The sequence below is a fragment of the Periplaneta americana genome, chromosome 12 (genome assembly GCF_040183065.1).
Source record: "Periplaneta americana isolate PAMFEO1 chromosome 12, P.americana_PAMFEO1_priV1, whole genome shotgun sequence".
Lineage (NCBI taxonomy): Eukaryota > Metazoa > Arthropoda > Insecta > Blattodea > Blattidae > Periplaneta > Periplaneta americana.
The window spans coordinates 59,193,571-59,217,263 of NC_091128.1; the positions used below are offsets into that span (position 1 = coordinate 59,193,571).

General features: G+C 35.8%; 1 protein-coding gene across 6 annotated transcripts in view; it reads left to right on the top strand.

The window, feature by feature from the left end:
- The window catches only part of LOC138710481 (golgin subfamily A member 6-like protein 22), a 187,050-nt gene that overhangs the window by 120,685 nt on the left and 42,672 nt on the right, over positions 1-23,693 (top strand). The window contains exon 1 of one of the 6 annotated variants that reach the window (XM_069841409.1): positions 1,054-1,125. The exons of the other annotated variants lie outside the window; for them this stretch is intronic. The gene's annotated coding sequence lies outside the window, so the exon portion shown is untranslated. Of the gene's footprint in view, positions 1-1,053; positions 1,126-23,693 lie in introns of those variants that run through there. 6 annotated transcript variants of the gene reach the window in all.

The following is a 23,693-nucleotide window of genomic DNA, read 5'->3' on the forward strand; positions in this document are numbered from 1 at the left end:
TCAATTCCAAACCCTCTCTGTTATCCTTAACTCTCCTAATGGCACATTCTAGAGCAAAGTTAAAAAGTAAAGGTGATAGTGCATCTCCTCGCTTTAGCCCGCAGTAAATTGGAAAATCATCAGTTAGAAACTGGCCTATACGGACTCTGCTGTAAGTTTCACTGAGACATTTTAATTAATCGAACTAGTTTCTTGGAAATACCAAATTCAATAAGAATATTATGTAAAACTTTTCTTTTAAGTCAGTCATATGCCTTTTTGAAATCTATGAATAACTGATGTACTGTACCCTTATACTCCCATTTTTTTCTCCAATATTTGTCGAATACAACAAATCTGATCAATAGTCGATCTATTACGTCTAAAACCGCATTGATGATCGCCAATAATTTCATCTACGTGCGGAGTTAATCTTCTCAAAAGAATATTGGACAAACTTTCGTACGACGTCAACAAAAGTGATATTCCTCGAAAGTTACCACAGTTAGTCTTGTCCCCCTTCTTAAAAATAGGTACAATTATGGACTCCTTCCATTGTTCTGATACAATGGTTTCGTAAATTTAATTACTGATATTTAAAAATATTGTTTTTATAACTTTGTGAACTAAAGACAAAATATTCTCAATAACGTTTTTGATTCTCATGGGGTTTGGACATTGAAAGTTCACGAGGGAGTAATATCTAAATTCGTTTAGGCAATATACCACGGGGTTCAGACAGAGTTACTCGATAAACTCTGTCCAAGCTATTATTGTATGTTGGAGTAATTTTAATTGTCACTTCAAAATAATTTTTCGTCTTAATTTTAGTGTATTGTCGTTTAAGTAGCCTATCTATTATTGTTGCACATATAAATATATATTTTTTTCGCCTCTACATACACACAATAAAGCCACAAATACCCTGTCACATTTCTTCCAACTCTAATAGATCTGCTGTACTGAAATGATAAATGGTTTGTGCAGTTCACGTAGGCTAAGCATATGAAGTTTAATTGCAGCTGTACAAACAGTCGCACTATCGACAGCGGACATTTTTATTTCTGACGTTCATTTCATTTCCACGTGCACTGTCGTATGTACCAGCATTCGCTCTTCATATAAGACAGTTACTAGACGGCTAGGGTGAGTAAATGTCTGGAAATGGTCATTTCCGATTATTTTATGGCTGATAAATAACATTAACTCATAATGAGGTGTATTCGTCTCATTTTTTAAATTAATTATGAAGTTATTGTCTTATTCACAATCTTAAATCTGTAGTTCACCCGGGCAGACTATAAGCGATGGGTAAAGCGGGCAATCTGAATGTAGCATGAAACTTACAGTCATGAATTCGAATCCCACCCAATGCAGAACATTTGTTTCTGATCAGTGGAATGCCCTATACCAGGTGTTCCCAACCTTTTGAGTGTCATGTACCGCTTGAATGTCACATTTCATTTTAGCAGACCCCCCAAAATATTTTATAATTTAGGTTGGTAATCAAGTTCAACTTATTAAACATTTGAATCGGTTATTGTTGAAAGGAACTAAGTCCACTTTTTAAAGTTTTGAGATAATCGAAAAAAACTGTTTTGTGAATAATCTATTGAAGATTAAACCACAATATATTGTACACATAAAACTAAGTCCATTTTTTTAAGTTTTAAGATAATCGAAAAAACTGTTTTGTGAATAATCTATCGAAGATTATCCACAAAACAGATTTTTTTTCAATTATCTCAAAACTTTAAAAAGTGGACTTAATTCCTTTCAACAATAACCGATTCATTTACATAATGTATACAATTAAGCATTCATATTAAATTTCAGTTTTAGCTTTTGAATATAATCTGAAATACAAAAATATAAAGTTATTTTACCTTGGATCATGTCCTTGTTCTCAAAAATGGAACCTGTTTTTTAGACTTAATATAAGGCTGTAATTCCCAAAGTGTGTGTCGCGATTCTTTTAAGTGGTCGTGTAAAGAGCTGAGGAGATTGCGATTTCATTTACAAAATAATAAAATCTTATTAACAAATCTTTGGTCGGCGAGAAAAGGCACATAAGTAAAAAAAAATAATTTTTCAGGAGAGACTTTCTTTTTAATTTACTCTCAATCGAATATAAGTATAATAATGAAATTCATGTATGTTAAAGTAAGACCCTTTTCAATTTAAAATACAAGAAAATTTATTATTTCAAAAATTAGAAAAAAATATTAGACTTATGTGATTAGGTACAACAGAAAAATAGACTTTTTTTTACTTATGTGTCTTTTCCCGCCGACCAAAGAAATTTATTTTGCATTTAGTAACATGAACATAAACGACGTTGAATATAAAAATTAAGAAATGTTTCAATAGTTATAAAGTGAAAGTAATTTTTGTCCACCGCTGTGGAGTAACGGTCAGCGTATCTGGCCGTGAAACGAGTGGACCCGGGTTCGAATCTTGGTTGGGAGAAGTTACCTGGTTGGGGCTTTTTCCGGGGTTTTCCCTCAACCAATTGAATCAGAATTGCTGGATAACTTTCAGCGTTAGATTTCGGACTCATTTCGCCATCATTAATTCACATCATCATCATCATCATCATCATCATCATCTTCTTCTTCTTCTTCTTCTTCTTCTTCTTCTTCCATACTGTACCCCCGGTTCAATTCACGGTGCAGCGTGCTGTACTTGTACAAGAGCATGTCCGTTCGGCTACCCAATCCTTTACAGAATAAGAGTGGTACGCACAAAAAACCTCAGGCTGCAGTGTAAGCTTTCGGGTCCCTCCTCCGTACAAGAGAAAAAGAAGTAATTAATGCAATAAATGTCCCTGTTTTTCATAAAATAACTTATCGATCTAGATTCCTTATTGGATACATACACAGTTCAAGGCGATTTCTCGCTTTTGTTTTGTTGGAAATAATAGACGAGAAACTTGTTTTGCATATTTTTTTCATAACTGGAATTAGATATACGTTAATCTTATAAAAACGTTAACGATGAAATATCATATAAAAAGATTAAAATAAAATTTGTATAAAAGATTACGTAAATTTAATTACTGAAATTTAAAAATATTTTTTATAACTTTGTGAACTGAAGACAAAATATTCTCAATAACTTTTTTGATTCTCATGTGGTCTGAACATTGAAAATTCACGAGGGAGTAATATCTAAATTTGTTTAGGCAATATACCACGGGGTTCAGACAGAGTTACTCGATAAGGAAAGCCCTGTCCAAGCTATTATTGCATGTTTAGAGTAATTTTAATTGTCACTTCAAAGTAATTTTTCGTCTTAATTTTAGTGTATTGACGTTTAAATATCTATTATTGTTGCACATATATTTTTTTCGCCTCTACGTACACACAATAAAGTCACAAAATATATATCCTGTCACATTTCTTCCAACTCTGTAAGATCTGCTGTACTAAAATGATAAATGGTTTGTGCAGTTCACGTAGGCTAAGCATATGAAGTTTTAATTGCAGCTGTACAAACAGTCACACATACGAGATTACAAATTTTATCAAAAATTTAAGAGTGCCTTTAGAAAATATTCTTACATTATTTAATCCAGAACTGGTCTACGCTCTGCGGAAAAAATACAATTTCAATATTCTCTCAGTAGGTATATTTGATTGAGTTTTTCTTCGTATGTATATATAGGCTATTTAGAATTCAATCCAGTTGAACGAAACTGTCTAAAAACGGATTCATTATCCGTCGTAATTATGTTAAAGTTCTTTCGGAAAATACTTATAAATCTATTGTTGAAAACGCTGCAAACTGAATTGCAGATAAGTAAAAATAAATTAAATATTTGTCGTATCATACACACCTAAATGTTTCATAACTTCTTTAATACACTGCAATAAATCAAATTTCCTTTTCTCGAGTGATGTCGACCAGAAATAAAGTTTCTTCTAAATCCGTTGTTTTTAATCCTGACTGTTATGTTAACATCTTGGTCTTGCAAACTGCTATTCAAAGTATTTAACTGTTCCAAAATATCAGCAAGGATGGCCAATCTAAGAAGCCAGAGAGAGAAAAATAAGTAAGCCTATGCATATCCCGATCTCTTGCGGAACAGGTACATTGAAAATTCTGATCTTAATTAGAAAAGTATTTTCAACATGTTAATCCACGAAAAACCATCGTATTTCCGTGTGATAAAGAAGATTTCCATAGAGCGAACCCGTGTCTTCACAAATTTTGCTGAAAACATGGATTTGCAATTTTCTTTCGTTGATGAAGTTTACCACTTTATTGACAGACATTAAAACACAATCCATTTCACTCGGTAATAATTTGATACAAGAGCTTCTCGATGTAATAGGAAACAATCCTACAATCAGACCACTTCGATGTCCCCTCAATCCGTGTCAGTGTTTCACTATATGCTTCTATTGCATATAGTTCTTTGTATGATATTCAATGGTTTTGAGGAAGATTATCGTTGTTTTATATTTTAGAGAGATTTGTATTTTACGACTGTGGGGTACGGTAGTGGGGTTCACAAACAAAACTCGCCCAAAAGTGAGTCACGCCTTCATAAAGTTTGGAAACCTATGCCATAAGGTTTTCAGTGGGGTGGTTAATATTGCTTTGCGAAATCTGACTCAATTTTAATACTCTAATTCGAAAGCCTAATTCAATATTAAGTGTACTTCCATTTGTTCCTTAAAAAAAAAAAAGCAGAAAATGCACTAACAAACAAGTATGCTAATGCAAATGGCATTAAATGTTGTATTGAAATTAGGAAAACATCGGGATATATGGGTAGTGCATGCAAGCGAGATTGCAACAGGAACGTTATAAAAAAACACGATGTTTAAGTTCGTACCAGAAGATAATTTTAGTAATCCTAACCAGGGCCGCCGAGAAGGGAGGGGGCAAAGGGGGCGAGTGCATATGGGCCCGTTAGCAATAAGGGCCCGTCAGATTAAGTGAGTCTGATTACGTACTTTTTATTATCATGAATAATTATTCCTAGATACATACAGGTACTATAAAATTTTGTGAGAACATTTGTTACATAAATTTGACATATTAACTCAGCAATCCCTAGTAGAATTAATTAATAAAAATTACCACTTCATATGTAAATATTTGACTTTTATATAATAGAATATCGGTTTCCCGCATTAACATTCACAGACACTACACTTTAGGGCCCCGACATTTGCCTGAACTATGTTCCCGTCGCTTGTACCGAACACGTTCAATTATTTATTGACTTGTTCTTTTTAACCACCACTGCAATATGCTAGTGGACTCTCCCAAACCGAAGTCTCACGATCACATTTCCTTTTCAGTACATTGTATGTTTCGTGTCGAAACTTTCGTCTTTTCGTTGTCGTTTGTCTATTAAATTCTGTTCATTAATGTTACCAGTTATAATTTAACTGTACAATAGGTAAGTACAGGCATAAGTCGGAAATATCATATGTACTTCGGTACATTGAAATAATATATGATATGCGTAAATCACGATGTGATTTAAGACGGCGCTTATTCCGTCGGATCCCGGCCAACTAATCACTCATAACGAGTGCACCTCAGCACATGTGTGGACTTCGGTCCTATGTTCATAGACATCTATGACGTAGTGCAGAGGGCGGCCACTAGAGGGAACCCAAGAGTTGGAACTCAATCAGAGACAATTCTGTCCGACGTCGGGGTTGTATCCGGTGTGGCTTAGTGGATAAAACATCAGCACGTAGAGCTGAAAACCCGGGTTCAAATCCCGGCGCCGGAGAGAATTTTTCTCCGTTCCATTACTCTTTCATCGTATGATGACGCAGAATATCTGCATGGAAATATCATATGTACTTCGGTACATTGAAATAATATATGATATGCGTAAATCACGAAGTGATTTAAGACGGCGCTTATTCCGTCGGATCCCGGCCAACTAGTCACTCATAACGAGTGCACCTCAGCACATGTGTGGACTTCAGTCCTATGTTCATAGACATCTATGACGTAGTGCAAAGGGCGGCCACTAGAGGGAACCCAAGAGTTGGAACTCAATCAGAGACAATTCTGTCCGACGTCGGGGTTGTATCCGGTGTGGCTTAGTGGATAAAGCATCAGCACGTAGAGCTGAAAACCCGGATTCAAATCCCGGCGCCGGAGAGAATTTTTCTCCGTTCCATTACTCTTTCATCGTATGATGACGCAGAATATCTGCATGGAAATATCATATGTACTTCGGTACATTGAAATAATATATATGCGTAAATCACGAAGTGATTTAAGACGGCGCTTATTCCGTCGGATCCCGGCCAACTAGTCACTCATAACGAGTGCACCTCAGCACATGTGTGGACTTCGGTCCTATGTTCATAGACATCTATGACGTAGTGCAGAGGGCGGCCACTAGAGGGAACCCAAGAGTTGGAACTCAATCAGAGACAATTCTGTCCGACGTCGGGGTTGTATCCGGTGTGGCTTAGTGGATAAAGCATCAGCACGTAGAGCTGAAAACCCGGGTTCAAATCCCGGCGCCGGAGAGAAATTTTCTCCGTTCCATTACTCTTTCATCGTATAAGTCGGAAGCTGAAAAGCACAAGGAGAGACAGAAAAAATTGGAAGATATTAATATGGGTGCTAGACTACGTGAAAAATATTATGAAGACGTTAACAAAGAGATCAGTGATGAGCCGAAATATTTAAAATCAATTCATGCCTCTAATTTAGGGGCAACCCCATTGAAACATATGAATCTCCTAAATAGTCTGAGGGAATTAAAACTGGACAGTTTATTTCCAAATATTTGTATAGCCATTAGAATATTCTATACAATTCCTGTGACAGTTGCTGGTGCTGAAAGATCCTTCAGCAAAACGAAGGAAATAAAAAATGTATTCAGATAAACAATGTGTCAAAAACGACTGAGTAACCTTGGCCTCCTTAGTCTGGAGAGCGATCTTGCTAGATCTTTAAATTTTGGTGATATAATTGATGATTTTGCATCAATGAAATCAAGGAGAGTTGTTTGTTGATGTTGGACTGCAAGTTAGAAATTACAGGTGTTTAGGAATAATATTTTATGAATATAACATATTGTGCTAATGTGAAGTTTTGCTAAAAGTTTTCAATGTAATAAAAGTGTTTATTTTAGGTTCGTATCTATTTATGGGGTTATCTTTTATTTATTTTGCAAATAATTATTATGGTTAAAATAACTGGTAACTTGTAATTGTTACTTTTTTCAATGAGCGTCCGAGTACAGTATTGCATAGGGGCCCATAACTTCTGTCGGCGGCCCTGATCCTAACAGCCTCCCTTCTTCTTAACTGGCAAACTATTATTCCTCACAAAGGAAGGATTTTTCTTATACTTTTTTTACATTACAGAAAGTCTAATATTCCCTCAATTTTACTATCAACCAATTAAGATGCTTTTTATACCTCAAAATACATCGTACGAGATTTCATCATCGTGTGTTGCTAGAAAACCAACTGAGAATGTGAAACGAATAGAATATTCCATTAAAACGCAAGAGGACCACAAGTTTAATTTATCATTGTTTCAGTCTTATCCAGAACGGTGAACACAGTTAAAGTTGGATCCTAAAGACTAGAATTAAAAAAAAACTAGAAGTGTCGAATAGGTACGTGAGATTTGCAAGCCAAGAGAAGTCCCTCAGGCGAACTCATTCGTGTTAAACTCTATGTCTGAAAAGTCTGAGATAAACAAAAATATTCCAGCAAGCTGATAAAAATCAGAGAACGTGATAAAGTTAAAGGGATATATTATCCGGGTCTGAACACTCAGAGACAGATAAAACCTGGTTCATCTTCCTAATTTGAAGGAACTGTCTCTCGTGGTGATGGTCTTTCCCGTGTCACGTCAACCGTTTAGCCTGAAGTGCCATCTAAAATTCAATGACACTTTTGGTTCGTTTTGAACGAATTTAACAAAACTATATCCTCCAATTTGCAGTTTTGAAAAGTACAATTGTACTCACAGTAATTCATAATAACTCACAATCGTGGAATTTCTCTTTTGTGTAGGTTGAGAGATGTTAGCGTCGAGTTCTAGAACATTAGCCGAGTGGGGGGGGGAGGGACAAAAGTCAGCACTGTCTTGATATATTTTTGCTTATAAACATAGTTGATATTCAGTTCAGTGATCAGTTATTATTATTATTATTATTATTATTATTATTATTATTATTATTATTATTATTATTATTATTACGTAGGCCAGGTCTTTAAATCAGAATATTGGGAGTGACATGTAGTATAAACACAGTCTAGCATATACAGTCACGAAGCTTGAGTTTATGAGGGTACTAGGAACAATAGACTGTGCAGGTACTATTTCGCATTGTCTATAATGAGGCGATAGTAGCGATCCTAATGGTTAGCAACTATCTATGGATGCATATTTACTACGTATTGAGCTTCGTGACTGTATATACTAGACTATGGTATAATGGTATTTTATATTGGTTTTGGAAAGCCACGCAAAACCTGGCGGAAAATGAGGCATTGAACATTTATTTCATACTACTCAAATTACGGCCATTAGAACGATTAGCGTCTTCTAGTACGAATCAGTGGACATCTATAGGACGTGCAATCCTACTTTCTGTTGGACATATTGAACTGACTAAACCTTCCTGCAGCGCAGTGGCAGCTGGTGGTTTGAAAATATGGTGGTGCACAATGAATATCGAAGAGAAGTTAAACATACTTTACTTTAAAGTTTAAAACCGTGAATACCTGAGGGCGTATACATATAAAGCTAATTTATATGCAATTAATAAATAAAATTACTAAATACAAGCATACTTATTTATACAGAAAGTCCAAAAGTGGAAGGGATCGTAGGCTGAGCTTCTACGTTCTCTATATTGCGATTTACTTACTTACTTACTTACTGGATTTAAGGAACCCGGAGGTTCATTGCCGCCCTCACATAAGCCCGCCATTGGTCCCTATCCTGAGCAAGATTAATCCAGTCTCTATCATCATATCCCACCTCCCTCAAATCCATTTTAATATTATCCTCCCTTCTACGTCTCAGCGTCCCCGAAGGTCTTTTTCGCTCAGGTCTCCCAACTAACACTCTATATGCATTTCTGGATTCGCCCATACGTGCTGCATGCTCTGCCCATCTCAAACGTCTGGATTTAATGTTCCTAATTATGTCAGGTGAAGAAGACAAGGCGTGCAGTTCTGTGTTATGTAACTTTCTCCATTTTCCTGTAATTTCACCCCTCTTAGCCCCAAATATTTTTCTAAGCACCTTATTCTCAAACACCCTTAACCTATCTTCCTCTCTCAAAGTGAGAGCTCTATATTGCGATTTATCCTCATGAAAAACATTTGAGCACAGAATCGTTATCAGAATTCTACCAAGTACCAAGTGCAACGTTTTCATTCATAAAATTCAAATGCAGCTTTCGTAGGCTGTCGGGAGATAGCAGCACTTATTGTCAGAACGACAACTCTTAGAACTTTAAAGCAAAATACAAGCTCCTTTATGTATTGTGCTGTTTGTATGCATGCAGATTGAGAAAATAATATGCGAAATATGCGACTGTTCGTTGCACAAGCTGAATGAACACATTTTTCATGCTTATTACTTTGGACAAATGTCTAGTTGAAACAGATACTTTCCCAGTGAATTTAGTTCCTTCTGCACTGACGTTGGTATCCATGTCAGGGAGTGCAACAAACTGTTCTCAGTGAGGATCTAACCCCCCTGTCCCCGCACTACCCGAACATTTCTATAAACTACCTTCCATAGGTTTTCAACATCTCTGCAAACCAAGAGGCTCGGAGGCTCCTGCAGATGTACAAAACGAGACGCTAGCTGCAGATAGTCATGAATGAAAATTGTAAAATGAAATTATATTTTTAATAGTAACAAAGCCGGGAGATTAGCAACATTACTGAGGAGGGGGGGTGTACAAACCTGCAACCCCCTTGAGAAGCCGCCACTGCTGCAGTGACTCGTTTGCAGTGTTTTAAGTGTGGCATGTGTATTTGAGACACGAAATGTGGCCCGTGCATAGAGACGTTGGCTTGTGTACAACTCGTACTGCAGAGCTGCCTCCGATCATAGAGTGCTGCATTGCAGTAGTGACACATTGGCCTATACAGAGTGCAAGTAATGTAACTATGCAGATTTTTACAGCTTATTCCTTGGAGAGAGCATACATTTCTCAGAAAAATATAATTTTACCTTAAATGTTACCCTAAATAAGTCATATCCGTACGATTCTAATTTTTATTCCTATAGTTAGAGAATCTGATAAGGAATTATTTATCGCTTTGCAGGTTTCAAATAAAATGGATGGGAATTCAATAAGGTTATAATAAATATTAAGATTTCACTCAAAAACAATAAAACAACCTCCAAACAAAACTTTTAACTACTTTAACCAAACAAAATATCACTTATATTCATTGTATAACCGCGGATGCTGGCACATATTTTACCGATAATAAATCAAAATTATCTAATCAAATTCTCATAAATCCTTGCAAATTAAATAAAAAGTTTAACAACTGTTGATATTTACTATCATTAGGAAGTCTAGCAACAGCACGTTCCGTGTTTTGTATACGATTATTGCATGTTATAAAATCAAGACAATACATTATTGTATACAAGTGTTAACATCGGAAAGATCTAGAGGTTGAGGTTGAGAATAATTGTTGGAAACCATACTTAAATTGTCGCAAATGTGGTAAAATACAAGTATGAAAAGATGTTTCTTTTTTAATATATTTAGAGTTTTGCATTACAGTTTTGGAATGCAGAAAACGTATATGGCGTATGATGATATAAGCAAAAAGGTGTGTGCGAAAATGAACACAGTAATATATTAAAAAAACGGTGGTTTCAATATTGCAAGAGTTTTGTCAGATAACAAGTGCGATTGTTATAAACTTGATGTAGAAATGGATGATGTGAAAAATTTTATATATACACACCCCTGGTTTCAGTCGATGTTGAACGTAGTTTTTCGGCATACAAGGTTATACTAACCGACACTCGGCTGTCATTTTCATTTGAAACTTTGAAAATGGATGTTGCTGTTTATTGCAGCAAGAACCGAAATCAGACGAACAACATGCAAGAAAAGTAAGGTACGGAATAGATGTGATAAATAAGTTAATGTAACAGTTAAATATAGGGAAATCAAAATTGTACGCCATATACCTTTTCGCCATTCTACAACTGCAAAAAAAAAAAAAAAAAAAAAAAAAAAAAAAAAAAAAAAAAAAAAAAAAACTTTTCAGACATAAGTTTTACCACATTTGTGACAATTTAAGTATGATTTTTCAACGTCACCGGAATTTTAGACCTTTGCGATATTAACCCTTAGACCAGCAAGCCAGAAATCAGACTCTAAATGTGCAGTTTTGTGCGCGGATCGCCGGTCTGTGCAGACTGCATCATTCGAGCGTTGCTCTTATCCTTTCTTAGCTGGAGGGGTGTACAATAATCTATTCTGCGCTTCTAGGATTGGATTAAATAGGCATTTGGACATTATAAACACACTTAGCAGAAGAAAAAACGCGGTTATAATCAGTGTCTATACTTGACAATTGTAATACAAGAAACTTTAGGCTTACTTTTAATTATTATACTTCACAAAGTAGTGGTTTGTAAAGCATAATTTATTAATATGATTTTTATATAGTATTTGAAGAAAAAGATATTGCAGTAATTTCGAAACAACAAAAAACGAACAAGTATTTCATTTTACGTAGTAGGTACTAATTATTTTAAAGTAATAGACTCTACTCTTTCATTGTTCGTCAAGCATTATTATTTGTTGGGACCATTGGTACAAATGTTGAAGAAAATATTATATTCCCAATTAATTACATGCAGTAGGACATTGTGAAGTTTTTACACTGAAATAATTTCCTTGCTGTATGTTAATATAAATTAACATTAATATTAATAATTATTATAAATTAAACTTAGAATTTAAATTCACATATAGTTTATTTGGAAAACGTTGAAAGCAAGTATCGACAAGTAGGAAGCGTTACTGAAAAAAAATTAAAAGTGTAGTTCACAAGCTGTGAAGCGACGATATTCTATTTATGTCAGGTTTAAAAGTTTGTTAATGTAAGTATATTAACATAAAATAGTGACGTGAGATGGAAAATTTGCCATTATATATTTTTCCAGAAAATTTTTCCGCCTTGCAAATAGTTGCTTTCTTCGCTCCTTACAACCTCAAGAGCCTCATATGTATTCCTCATTATATTCTCATCACTTACCAGCTTATGAAATGAAAGTCGTAAGTCGTCTAATCTTTGATGGCTGTGTTAGTACAGACTCCAAAACAACGCCATTGTCAAGTTCGTTTTTCCGTGAGAGTACTGATTAAGAAATAAGCGCTGGCAATATCATATTTTGAGAACTTCACTAATCTGATCTAAACTGTCACAAGACTATTACCTCGATATGGGCTGCTGAAAGCCTTTCATTTTAAAATAATTATTGTTGGCTGAGGAAAACATTAGAACAATTATGTTATATGCAGGGGCGGTGCGTCAATAAGAGCACAAGAGCACGTGAACACCTTGTTTCCATTAATGCAAGACTAGTTTTATTATTCGATACCGTATTGACGTAGTGGGGATGTATAATATCAGAATCGAGTATTTTAAACTTCCCGCATCTTGCATAAACTTCTTATGTAAACTTGGCAACATCCGTTCACGTACAAGCCGTGCTCTTTTCGAGCTGGTTACAGGTATTTCACGCATGCGCGGGAGAAAATTGTCTTTAGCTGGCAGCTTATGACTCTTCAAGAGCACAAAGCGTTAAGTGAACATGATGAGTATCTATCCTACAGATGGCAGGTGCATCGATGCATATCGTTCACGTGCTATATCTCGAGGAGGAAATTTAATAGCCTGTAGATGTCAGCATCTGACTGTAGGAACGTATGTGGATGTGTGTACAGTACTGCTATGAGAGTGTAGTTTGTGAATTACTATACTTCAGTGTCGTCATAATAGCATAGTTTGACTTTCAAACACGTGCTGGCTGACTGTAGTGATGGTATGAATTTAAGTATCTGTATGGTGTGTATAATATTTAAGAATAATATTTACTGGCATGTATTTATAGTAATCAATCTATGCGAATGGTATTACAGTAATGGTATAGGCTATAGTGTATCAGTGTGTTGTGAATCAAAATGTATTACTGAACACACGCGTTTGTAAACAACGGGACTGTGGTATGTATTCATTTTTAACAAACGTAAACAATGAACTCTGTTCAAGTAATTTTGAACAGTAAAGAACTGGCTTATCAGGAAAAATTGGAAATAAGAAGACTGAGTTTCTTTATTATTATTATTATTATTATTATTATTATTATTATTATTATTATTATTATTATTAGGCTATATGTTGTTTTGAATTTATATACGGTTTTTTTCGATAGTGAAACATTGGAATCATGACATTTCATATTAGGCTAAACGTACGATTTCAAATTCTCTTCGATTTTGGAACCACAAAATTGTGAACACATATAATATTTTATCACGAGCCGCCACTAGTTATATGATTCGTAATTTCTCTTCTTCGTTATCTGTGACCTCCTCACTTTATTTATCATAACTCATTCACAGACAGCCAAATCAGCACCCGTGCTGAATCTACGTTAGTGAAAGAAAAGCTGATATGCTGTTGCAGGTTTATATAGCCCTGTCGCGTTCCCCTCCAAGGCGATTCACTCCCTTCGGGTAGGGGAATAGAAAGTGCACATCGCACAGAGACTACTGCACAATGTGCGCGACTGCATAATGTGCAGAGTTTTGGCATGCCTGAACTAGACTGTGACTATAAATTAAGACTTTATAGTAGTATTAAGTTTTTTGACTTGTTCCATATTCTAGCTGTGAAGCAATGCACGAATACCATGGGATGTTAATAAATGCAATACAATACAATACATTTAGTAGTTGTCCAAAACAGTTCTTCCATCTGTTCAGGATTGAATGAGAATCTGCAAGCAATGCACTATTCTCATCCTTGATCATGTTTACTCTTGCCTGATATCCGTTCTTGAATTCCTCTATGCCCTTATATAAATCTCTAATGTTTTTATCCTCACTGTATGTTTCTACCTCAGTCAGTTTTTTCTTTTTTATTCCTAAGTGCACGATTTGCTTCCTGAATTTGATTGAAATAATGACGTCTATTCGCCTCAACTGGATCCTATAACAATTTCAGTTATGCCTGTTTCTTTCTTCCTACTACCATGGAACAATCTTCATCAAACAACGGTTTGTTATTCTTAGTTTCATAATAACCTATGCTCCGCTCAGCTGCAATATTGTGATATTATATCTGATATTTTCCCACACGCTAATAACATCTAACTCTTTCTCAACTTCGTCGGATCTTCCTAAAGCAGCAAACCATTTGAAATTTTGACCTGATATTGTTGCCTAGTTTCCTCGTTCTTTCATTTCAGAATATTGAATTTGTTAGTATTGTTTTGTTGCTCTACTCGCTTGGCTACTGATAGTCTTTCCCTTAATTCTACAATTACCAAATAATGGTTAGAATTAGTCTGAAGGTTCTAATGGTTACTATACTGGTATGTGTATTTTCGTTGGTTATTTAACGATGCTGTATCAACTACTAGGCTATTTAGCGTCGATGAGATTGGTGATAGCGAGTTGGTATTTGGCGAGATGAGGATGAGGATTCGCCATAAATTACCTGGCATCGGGGAAAACCTCGGAAAAAACCCAACTTGGTAATCAGCCCAAGCGGGGATCGAACCCGCGCTCGAGCGCAATCCATCTGGAGAAGTTAAAGTGTATATATATATATATATATATATATATATATATATATATATATATATCCTTATGGGGGGGGATGTAGTACTTTTGACAATTAAATTTTTTGATATGGTAAAATTGATTAAGCTATCTCCATTGTCATTACTAGTTACGTATAGGCTCGCTTTTCCAGTAATCAGTTAAAAATTATTCTCGCGTGCTACTTTAGCGTTCAAAACCCCCAATAAAATTTTAATGTGATATCTAGATAACTGATCAAAAGTGTGTTCCAATTCTTCGTATATGCTATCCTTTATATGGTCGTTTTTCTCTTCTGTACGGGCGTCAGCATTTATAACTACAATATCGCACCATCTACCTTTAAGTACTAAATATGATAACCTTTCAGTTATAAATTGGATCTTTTTTACTACTGCTTTTATACCTTTATGAAAAAAGAATCCTGTTCCTAATTGGTGATTATTGTTACCTTCCTCTTAATACAAAGTGTAATCTCCTATTTGGGATTTGCCATTCCCATCTAACCTAACCTCTTGTACTCCTACAAAGTTTATTCAATATCTAGCTAGTTCTTTTGCTACTAAGTTACCCCTCCTGTTTTATAAAGACTAGTTACGTTCCAAATACCAAATCTCATAGCTTCATTCCTTTGTTGTGGTTGTGCCAGAGAATCAGTTCCAATCTGAGCTTATTGTGTGGTTTCGTAATAAGCTGTTTTTTTACCGTGATGGGTTGTTGTTAGTTCTTTACCCAACCTCCAAGCTGGAGGACCACTCTTATCGGTTTTTCATTACTGCTTATTCAATATATTCGATATCGTCTCCTCTATTCGCAACCTTAGCCGCGCCACCGTAGTGATAGGGACCTACAATACGTGGACATCTTCATGAATATCCTTATAAAATCTTTGAAACGTAATTTTTAAATAATTTGAACTTCTGTTTAATTTCGTGTAAAAAAAATGCTTGTGTCATTATTACACTTACACAAGAAGTTTATATTAAACATAATACTGTATGAACTGTCAAATGCACAAAACGTTAAACGAACGTTTCAAAATAAAGTCAGAACTCAATCAAACAAATGGATGAATACCGCTCTTCCAATGAGTTTAAAATCGACAATGCACAATATTTAACATCTGCACTGCAGAACTCTCATAACAACCCTGTCAATATGATTCACAACAAGTTAAATTTCATATCGTGTCAGCTTCGTTTTATTACAAGGTCGGTACTAGGCGGTAGGTCTGTCTATAATAAAGTTAGCAATGTTATAAATTCGAACGTGTCGCAGCACCAAGCATATTGAAGGAGGGGTAGGAGAACCATACCTTATGTTTATGTCGATGTAGATTTTGTTATTCTGACAGTGAAAGATTAGAGAAGGAAAAACGAGTATGGATAAAAAAAAGTCCTGAAATCTAAATATATCCAGTCTATTATGTTGGGATTGTATCCGTTTTCTGATGCTATGTATTTGATTGTATTTAGCTCTTCTTTGTAATCATGTTTGTTCATGTTTGTTCATTGGTGTGTTGAGTAGTCTGTGTACCATTGCTCAGAATGCAGCTTGTTTGTGTTGTGTTGGGTGATTGGATGTGTTGTGTATGTGTATTGTTGTAGTGGGTTTTATGTAGATTTTGAATTGTGTTTGTTGTCAACTTTTGTTATTGTGATGTCTAGGAAATTTATGGATTTGTTGCTTTCAATCTCTAATGTGTAGTGTAGCTTTGGGTGTATTTTGTTTATGTGTTGATGTAGGTTTTGAATCTGTCTTTTGTTTTCTTTGTGTAGTATTAATATGTCGCCTACGTATCTATGCCAATATATGATGTCTGCATATTTGTTGTTGTCTTTGTTTAGTACATATGTCTGTTCTATGTTGTGTAAGAATATTTCTGCTAGTATGCTGGAAATGGGTTATCCCATGGGTAAGTCTTCCGTTGAGTGTAATATCTGTTGTTGTATCCGAAGTAGTTTTGTTTTGTGATGGTGTCTGTAATGTGAATGATTTCTTCATTGTGTTCTTGTGGTGTGTTGTTTTTGAGCATCTCTTCTAGTACCGATACCTGTAGTATATCCTTTATAGGTATGTTTCTGTATAGGTTGGTTATGGCAAAAGTTGCTAATGTTGTATGGGATATGTTTATCTTTTATTTATTCACTAGGTCTATGTTGTTTTTTATTGTTGTCTGTTTTTCTAATTTAATGTTATTTCTTATGATTTTACTCATGTATGTGGCTAGTTTGTGTGTTGGTGCGTTTCGGTGAGTGACTAACGGTCTGGTAGGTATATTTTCTTTACGTATTTTCGGTAGTGCGTTTACTTTGGGTGTTTCCGGTTTGGTTTTAGTTGTTGTTTCTTATTGTTCGGAATTGCGTATCTGCTTTAGTTTATTGTGTTTTTATTATGGTGTGGTACTGTGTTGTGGGGTCGTTTTTAAGTTCTGTGATGTTGTTCTTCTTGAAATATGTTTCTATTTTATTGTGTAGGTCTTGTTTGTCTAGGATTACTGTGCAATTTCCTTTGTCTGCTTTGATGAAAGTTAGTTATGTTCTTTTTGTTTGTCTTTAAGATGCTTATTGTTTTGTGTTCTTGTTTGTTTATTGTGGGTTTGTTTATTATGTTTATGTTTCTTACGGAGGACGCCGATTCCCTCCCAAAAATGAGGTTCCAATTTCCTCCCTAATAAGGGTACAGTCCTATTCCCTCTCCATTTTTTGTTGTTTGAACTCAGTTTAGTCAGATTCCCTCCATGCCTTAACCAGACACACAATTTTGCGTCACACTTTACACAGACTTCGGACTGTCAAGGATATAACTGAAATAACCAATCCACACCCTTGGTATGTTTAAAAATCATGTTAATTGATCATGCCGATTCATTGACTTCGGACTGTCAAGGACACAATAATTAATTCCTTGCTCATTTCATTATGATTTTTTCCACGTCTGCCATTGTCTACACTCCAATGCACTGGTATAACGAATGAACATACCACACCCCTTTTAGTTCATTCATTATTACCAACTGAAAGTTAAGGACAAATGTAGGTCTACTAAACGACCGAATCGATTGGTGTCTTTATTATCGATTTATATTTACATTTATATTTATGTGTATCTTATTTATGTATATAAAGAAAGTGCAAATATTGTTGGAAGTAGACGAGAACACTGTTATGAACCAATATTTTCAACATTTTTCTTAGTTAATTCTAGATGAACACATTACGACGTTTTTTGATTCACTAACAGATGGATTGCTTACATGAACATTCATGTCCGCAACGATATGTAACCAAAAACAGATAGACAATGACATCCACCCACCCACCCATCATCACACACAGCCAGACTTCACGGGAGGGAATCGGAGTATTTAATTCCAGCAGCTCCTTTTTGGCGCGGAGGGAATCGGTATGTTTACAGTTATTGCTTAAGAGGGATTCGAGAAGAAAAATTAACCGCGGGAGGGAGTCGGTAGCCACCCATTTCTTATTATGTCTTGTATTATGTATTCGTGATACTGACTTTGTGTGTTTTGTATTGCTGTTTCTGTGTTTATGATAGTTTGTACTTGTTGTCTTATCCCTGTATTGTTTTGGTGTATGTTGTATTTCAATCCTTTTTCTAGTAGTCTATTTTCATTGTGGTTGAGTATTACGTTAGTGGTGTTGAATATTCTTGGGTGGAATTTGTGTTTCGTGCTGTACTACGAGTGTGTATGTATGTATTTATTCACACTGCAAATGGGTAAATATCCGGTGGCAGTGGTAACTAATTACACTTAATAATGACAATTAATAATAAACACAATTAATAATACATTAGTCATAATACTAATAATAATAAATAATAATAATAATAATAACAACAACAACAAGGAGCATCCTAAATTAAATGAAGCACGATCTCCTAAAACAATATTTAAAGTAAATCTAATTTGTATCTTAACCATAAGTTCGAACTGAAACCCACGAGTATGATATGTTCATACATGCACAAGTGCCTTTCAGCACTACACTCATTTCGCTGTCAACTCACTCACTATAATGGAACTACGACACATTTCACTGATACTATCCTGATTTCATTAACACTACAAAAACATTTTACTGTTCAAATACTTCGCACTAACACTATAAACCATAAAACTTCACTGACACAAACACACTTTACTTACACAACACACTTCACTAACAAAACGCACTTCTTCACTGATGCAATACTTCAAATAACAACATCAATTACACCCTTTAAATAGTGTGTATAATATACTAACCTCTATTAGTAAAGTCCTTAAGCCTATTGTTAAATACATTTTTGGTTATTGGTAAAGCCTTTAGCAAGTCTGCAGGTAAAGCATTCCAGTCCCTGATAGTACGATTGAGAAAAGAAAATTTTCTAGTGTCCGTCCTCTGTCTTCTTTCCCTCAATTTACATGAGTGGTCGTTCCTTGAAGAGTAATTTGGCGGCTGCAACCTATTTTTTATTTCTCTCCAGGCAGGCTCATCTCTGTATGTTTTGAACATTGTGCATAATCGATTTCGCGTTCTCCTGTCGTGAGTGTGTCCCATTTTAATGGCGAATTATTACGACAACGCTTGACAGCCCGTTTTTTAATCTTTTCCAATGTCTTAATATGTTCTAATCTGGAAGGATTCCATGTATGTTGTTATTTATTGTGTCTTTAGCATTGCTAGTTTGTTCTGTCTTTTTCTGATTTTCTGGCCAGAAACACCACCGACATAAGCGGGAAAAGGTGCAAGAAACTTACCTCAATTCTCACCTGGACGCAACAGTTCACACGCTAGTTCCTTTCAGAGAGCTCTAATTTAACCCAAAAAAAGATGCGCACCTAAAAGATATAACCTTAGTGATAATTCATTTTATGGGCTTTTCGAAATTCAAGACAGCTCGAGCGGTGCGCTCGGCGAGTTAAAATTGAAAGTAATTTTACACAACTTCAAATCACCTACAGAAACTTCAATTTTCCACTGACGTATGGTAAGATTACAGTAACGAATATGAATTATGCGGTTGTACCTCTAACATCAACTCATTATAACATACAAAGGCCAACATTAGAAAGTTACGCAGCCTTTGTTTCTTGGAACGTATGCGGCAGAAATTCCATGGATTATACAGAATAAGACAATGAAGCTTCCTTCTCCTTTCTATAGTTTAAATAACTACGATTTTGCATAACAAACAAACGATAGAATGTCGTCACAGGAAACATGAGTACGCAGAGAAAACCCACCTCATCGTCGTTTCCTTTCATCATAAATTCTACTTGGATTCGAAGTGGTTTAAAGCTTTCGGCTTGCAAACCCCCTCACTGTAGTCGTTGACTATGTGCCAATATAATTCCATAAATATGTATATATAACGGGTGTTTTAGACCACCTGTTTCAGGTCTTCTTGTGGGAGAGAATTGAAGACATATTCTACCAGGTGCGTCCAACAACTAGAGAAGACATGAAACAAGGAATTAGAGAAGCCTGTGGGTCTCTCAGCTGTGCTTAAGTGCAATCACGGATGTTAGGAGGTGATGAGTACATTGTTTAGCACAGGGTGGCGTACATTTTGAACACTTACTATGAAGAGTGTACGTATATAAACAACATACAGCATTTCTCAGAAGATACCATTTTTGTTGCTTTGTGAGTTAACAATAAAATTTAGAAAAAAAATCAGTAAAAGTTGTTTCTTTTTAAAAGTAGTTTCCAATGGCACCTTCAATGACCCATGTTCTCATTTGAAATTTCGAAGTTGACCACAGGTACCCCTACTTCCCGTTTGTTAAGGGAAATAGTACTGCCACCAATCGGTTCTTTACATAGGTTTTGGTTATCAAATTTTTATGAATAACCAGTATTGTATAGTTTTTGAGAAAAGCCTGATGCGGGTGGTCTGAAACACCCGGTATATATTTTTTTATTTATTTTTTTCTCTTCACAACAATGAGAAAAATGTTTAAGAGGTATCGGGATGATTCCCTTTCACTACAACTTATATTTATCTTGTATTTCCTTAATTTCTATTAAGAACAATCAGTAAATTTCGGTCTCTCGCCTAATGTATTCATAGCAAGGCAGGTGGGTATAGAATAAGCTTTACCTGTACTTGCATTTTAATTAAATCACAAGCGATTGATATCGCATTTCAATTGAGATTCAGGCCAGCTTTTGAAATGTATGTGGATGGATGAAAGTATTCAACGCGTGTAGTAAAATGAACATTCAATCTGCCAGATTTAATTTCCGATAGAGTTTGAAACTCAACATAGGAATGCTCTACATGGATGATTCGACTTTGCTACGAACTTTATTTTTGTCCAGGGATTGAAATAATATTCATTTACAATATTGTAGCCAGACTTAGACTACAAGCTTTCCTTTTCATTTTCCCGTATTTTAGAGTTCTGTCAAGAATTAGCAGGAGAAAACCATTGCTCTGAACTGTTTGAGCACCTGGTGGGGGAAAGATTCTTCTAGTGCATCGTCGTATTTTGTATCATTTTCGAAAAGATTCCGAGGGATAGCAGCTTGGTTGAATATTTTGTAGATTGTTCCATTAAATGTTTTTACTGACCAAAAGAAAAAGTGCGAAATTTTCCTCATGTTTCGCGGTGACGGTTTAAAATCACCGGTAATTTATTGATGCTTTTCTTTTTTTGCCTTTTTTCTCTACGCTTGATGTCGAATAAATACTCTTTTGGGATGTCCTGGTAGAATATCATTCTGGATTCGGCGTCATTGTGACTTAGTTCGAAAAATGTTGTGAAACTAGTCTTCGCATGTTCCTGTCGGACCAAGTCAGCGATATCTGTGTCCTCTCGGATGTACACATTGTGACGTCCAGGAAGATGAATAGCTAACTTCTGGAGAGCATACGATTTTGCTTGAAATCGGAACTCAAGTAACCTCCAACTTGTCTATGATGCTCTCACCTAGCCCGAAAAGTCGTGTAAACTCATCATAATCAGCTTGTCTATCTTGGCCAAAGTTCTCCATTCTTACATGCGTATTGTCGTAACCTTGACTATCTTAATTGTTCAACATAGTAGGCTACTTCTACGTTCATATGAGCCTGAAATTTCTCATTTAAATTCGGGTTATACACCACCACCAACTCATTTGCGATTTCGAGAAACCGACCTTTACTGTGGTAGGAAACTATACGTTGTACAGCCATTAAGTTCCGAGACTGACGTCTGGAGAGTAGGCACCCACAAGAATCTGGATGTCTCACAAGATGCCGCGTAACACGGCGTACACTTAAACAGATCTACATCGTCCCTCAAAATAGTCGCTGTTGGCCGCTTTGCACGTCTGCTAACGTTGATGTAGCTCAGGCGTCGTCAACCGATCGCACCGTCGTGCTGGCTGAAGCTGCACAGTGCACAAGTCTACACGTGAATCAGTCGCTGTGCAGGAGAGGGGAGGGGATGATAGTTGAAACCGTCTCAGTGGCGGTCTACCAGTACAGTCATTCAAGAGTTGTCCATATCCCTTATACTCTTATAGCCTATTGGTTATGCACCATTTCATGTGTTTCTATTTGAAATATGCGTAGTAAAATTTATCCTATAACTTGAAGAATTTGAAACATGCAATCATTAATTTCTTCTGGAAAATTAGTAAACAAACAGAGCACATTAAATATGCTGAAATCAGCCAAAGAATATACTGAGTTTAACAAGCCATTTTGTTCAATTTTGTGTTTAACATAAATTATTCCTTCTTTCAACAACCGTAAAGTAAATTATTACATGAAAATGAAGGCCACAAATATATACAACTAATAAAAATTAATTAAATATATTCAATACTTAATCTCCATCAAACTACATCCTATATAAGAGAATTGTTTTCCTGTACAGTATATCTAACAAGCGTTTTTCCTTTCTAGAAACATAGTAAAAGCCAAATGAGCTTACTTTAAGATAAGGAATTGCAAAAATTAGTTACTTTTGTACCGTTAGAATCAGGGAAAGAATGCATAATGTTTAGTTTGTTGTTGTTATTATTATTATTATTATTATTATTATTATTATTATTATTATTATTATTATTATTATACACATTAGTTACTAGTAATTTTTGAATGAGAGTGGTTCGTACTTCTCCCTTATATTTTTCATAATTATTTGAGTAATAGGACGAATAATACCGTTGTAGGTTGAATTTCCTTTTGTTATTCAGAACTTTACCACAAACCAAACACGTGAGCACTCCCGACTTTTCAGCAAGTATAAATGACTCTTCCCATAATAACAAATTCAACGGCTTGGATGGCCTATCGGACGTCCCTTCTTCTGACATTTCTGGTCCGCCACTGTGTACTACAGAGAACGAACTATGTCCGTGCGCCTGCACAGACATCGCTACACAGCAGGTGAGGCCACGGTCAGTTGGGGATGCCTGGTGTAGCTGGTAGAAAACACCGCTGAAAGTTGTTCACAGGAAAGTCACATACAGCTTCTCTTGTGACAGTCATGATCTCTTCGGCCGAATGAAATTTACGCCCACGTAGGATTGTTTTCATGCGGGAAGAGATAAAAAAATCGCATGGTGAGAGATAAGGTGAGTACGGAGATTGTGGCAAAACGGCGATCTGTTGCCTTGCAAGTTCCTCTTGGACAAGAACAGAGCGATGTCCACATCTGTGGAGTAACGGTTAGCGCGTCTAGCTGCGAAACCAGGTGGTCCGGGTTCGATTCTCGGTCGGGGCAAGTTACCTGGTTGAGGGAAAACCCAATATGAGCAAATGCTGGGTAACTTTCGGTGTTGGACCCCGGACTCATTTCACCGGCATTATCACCTTCATCTCATTCAGACGCTAAATAACCTCAGATGTTGATAAAGCGTCGTAAAATAATCTA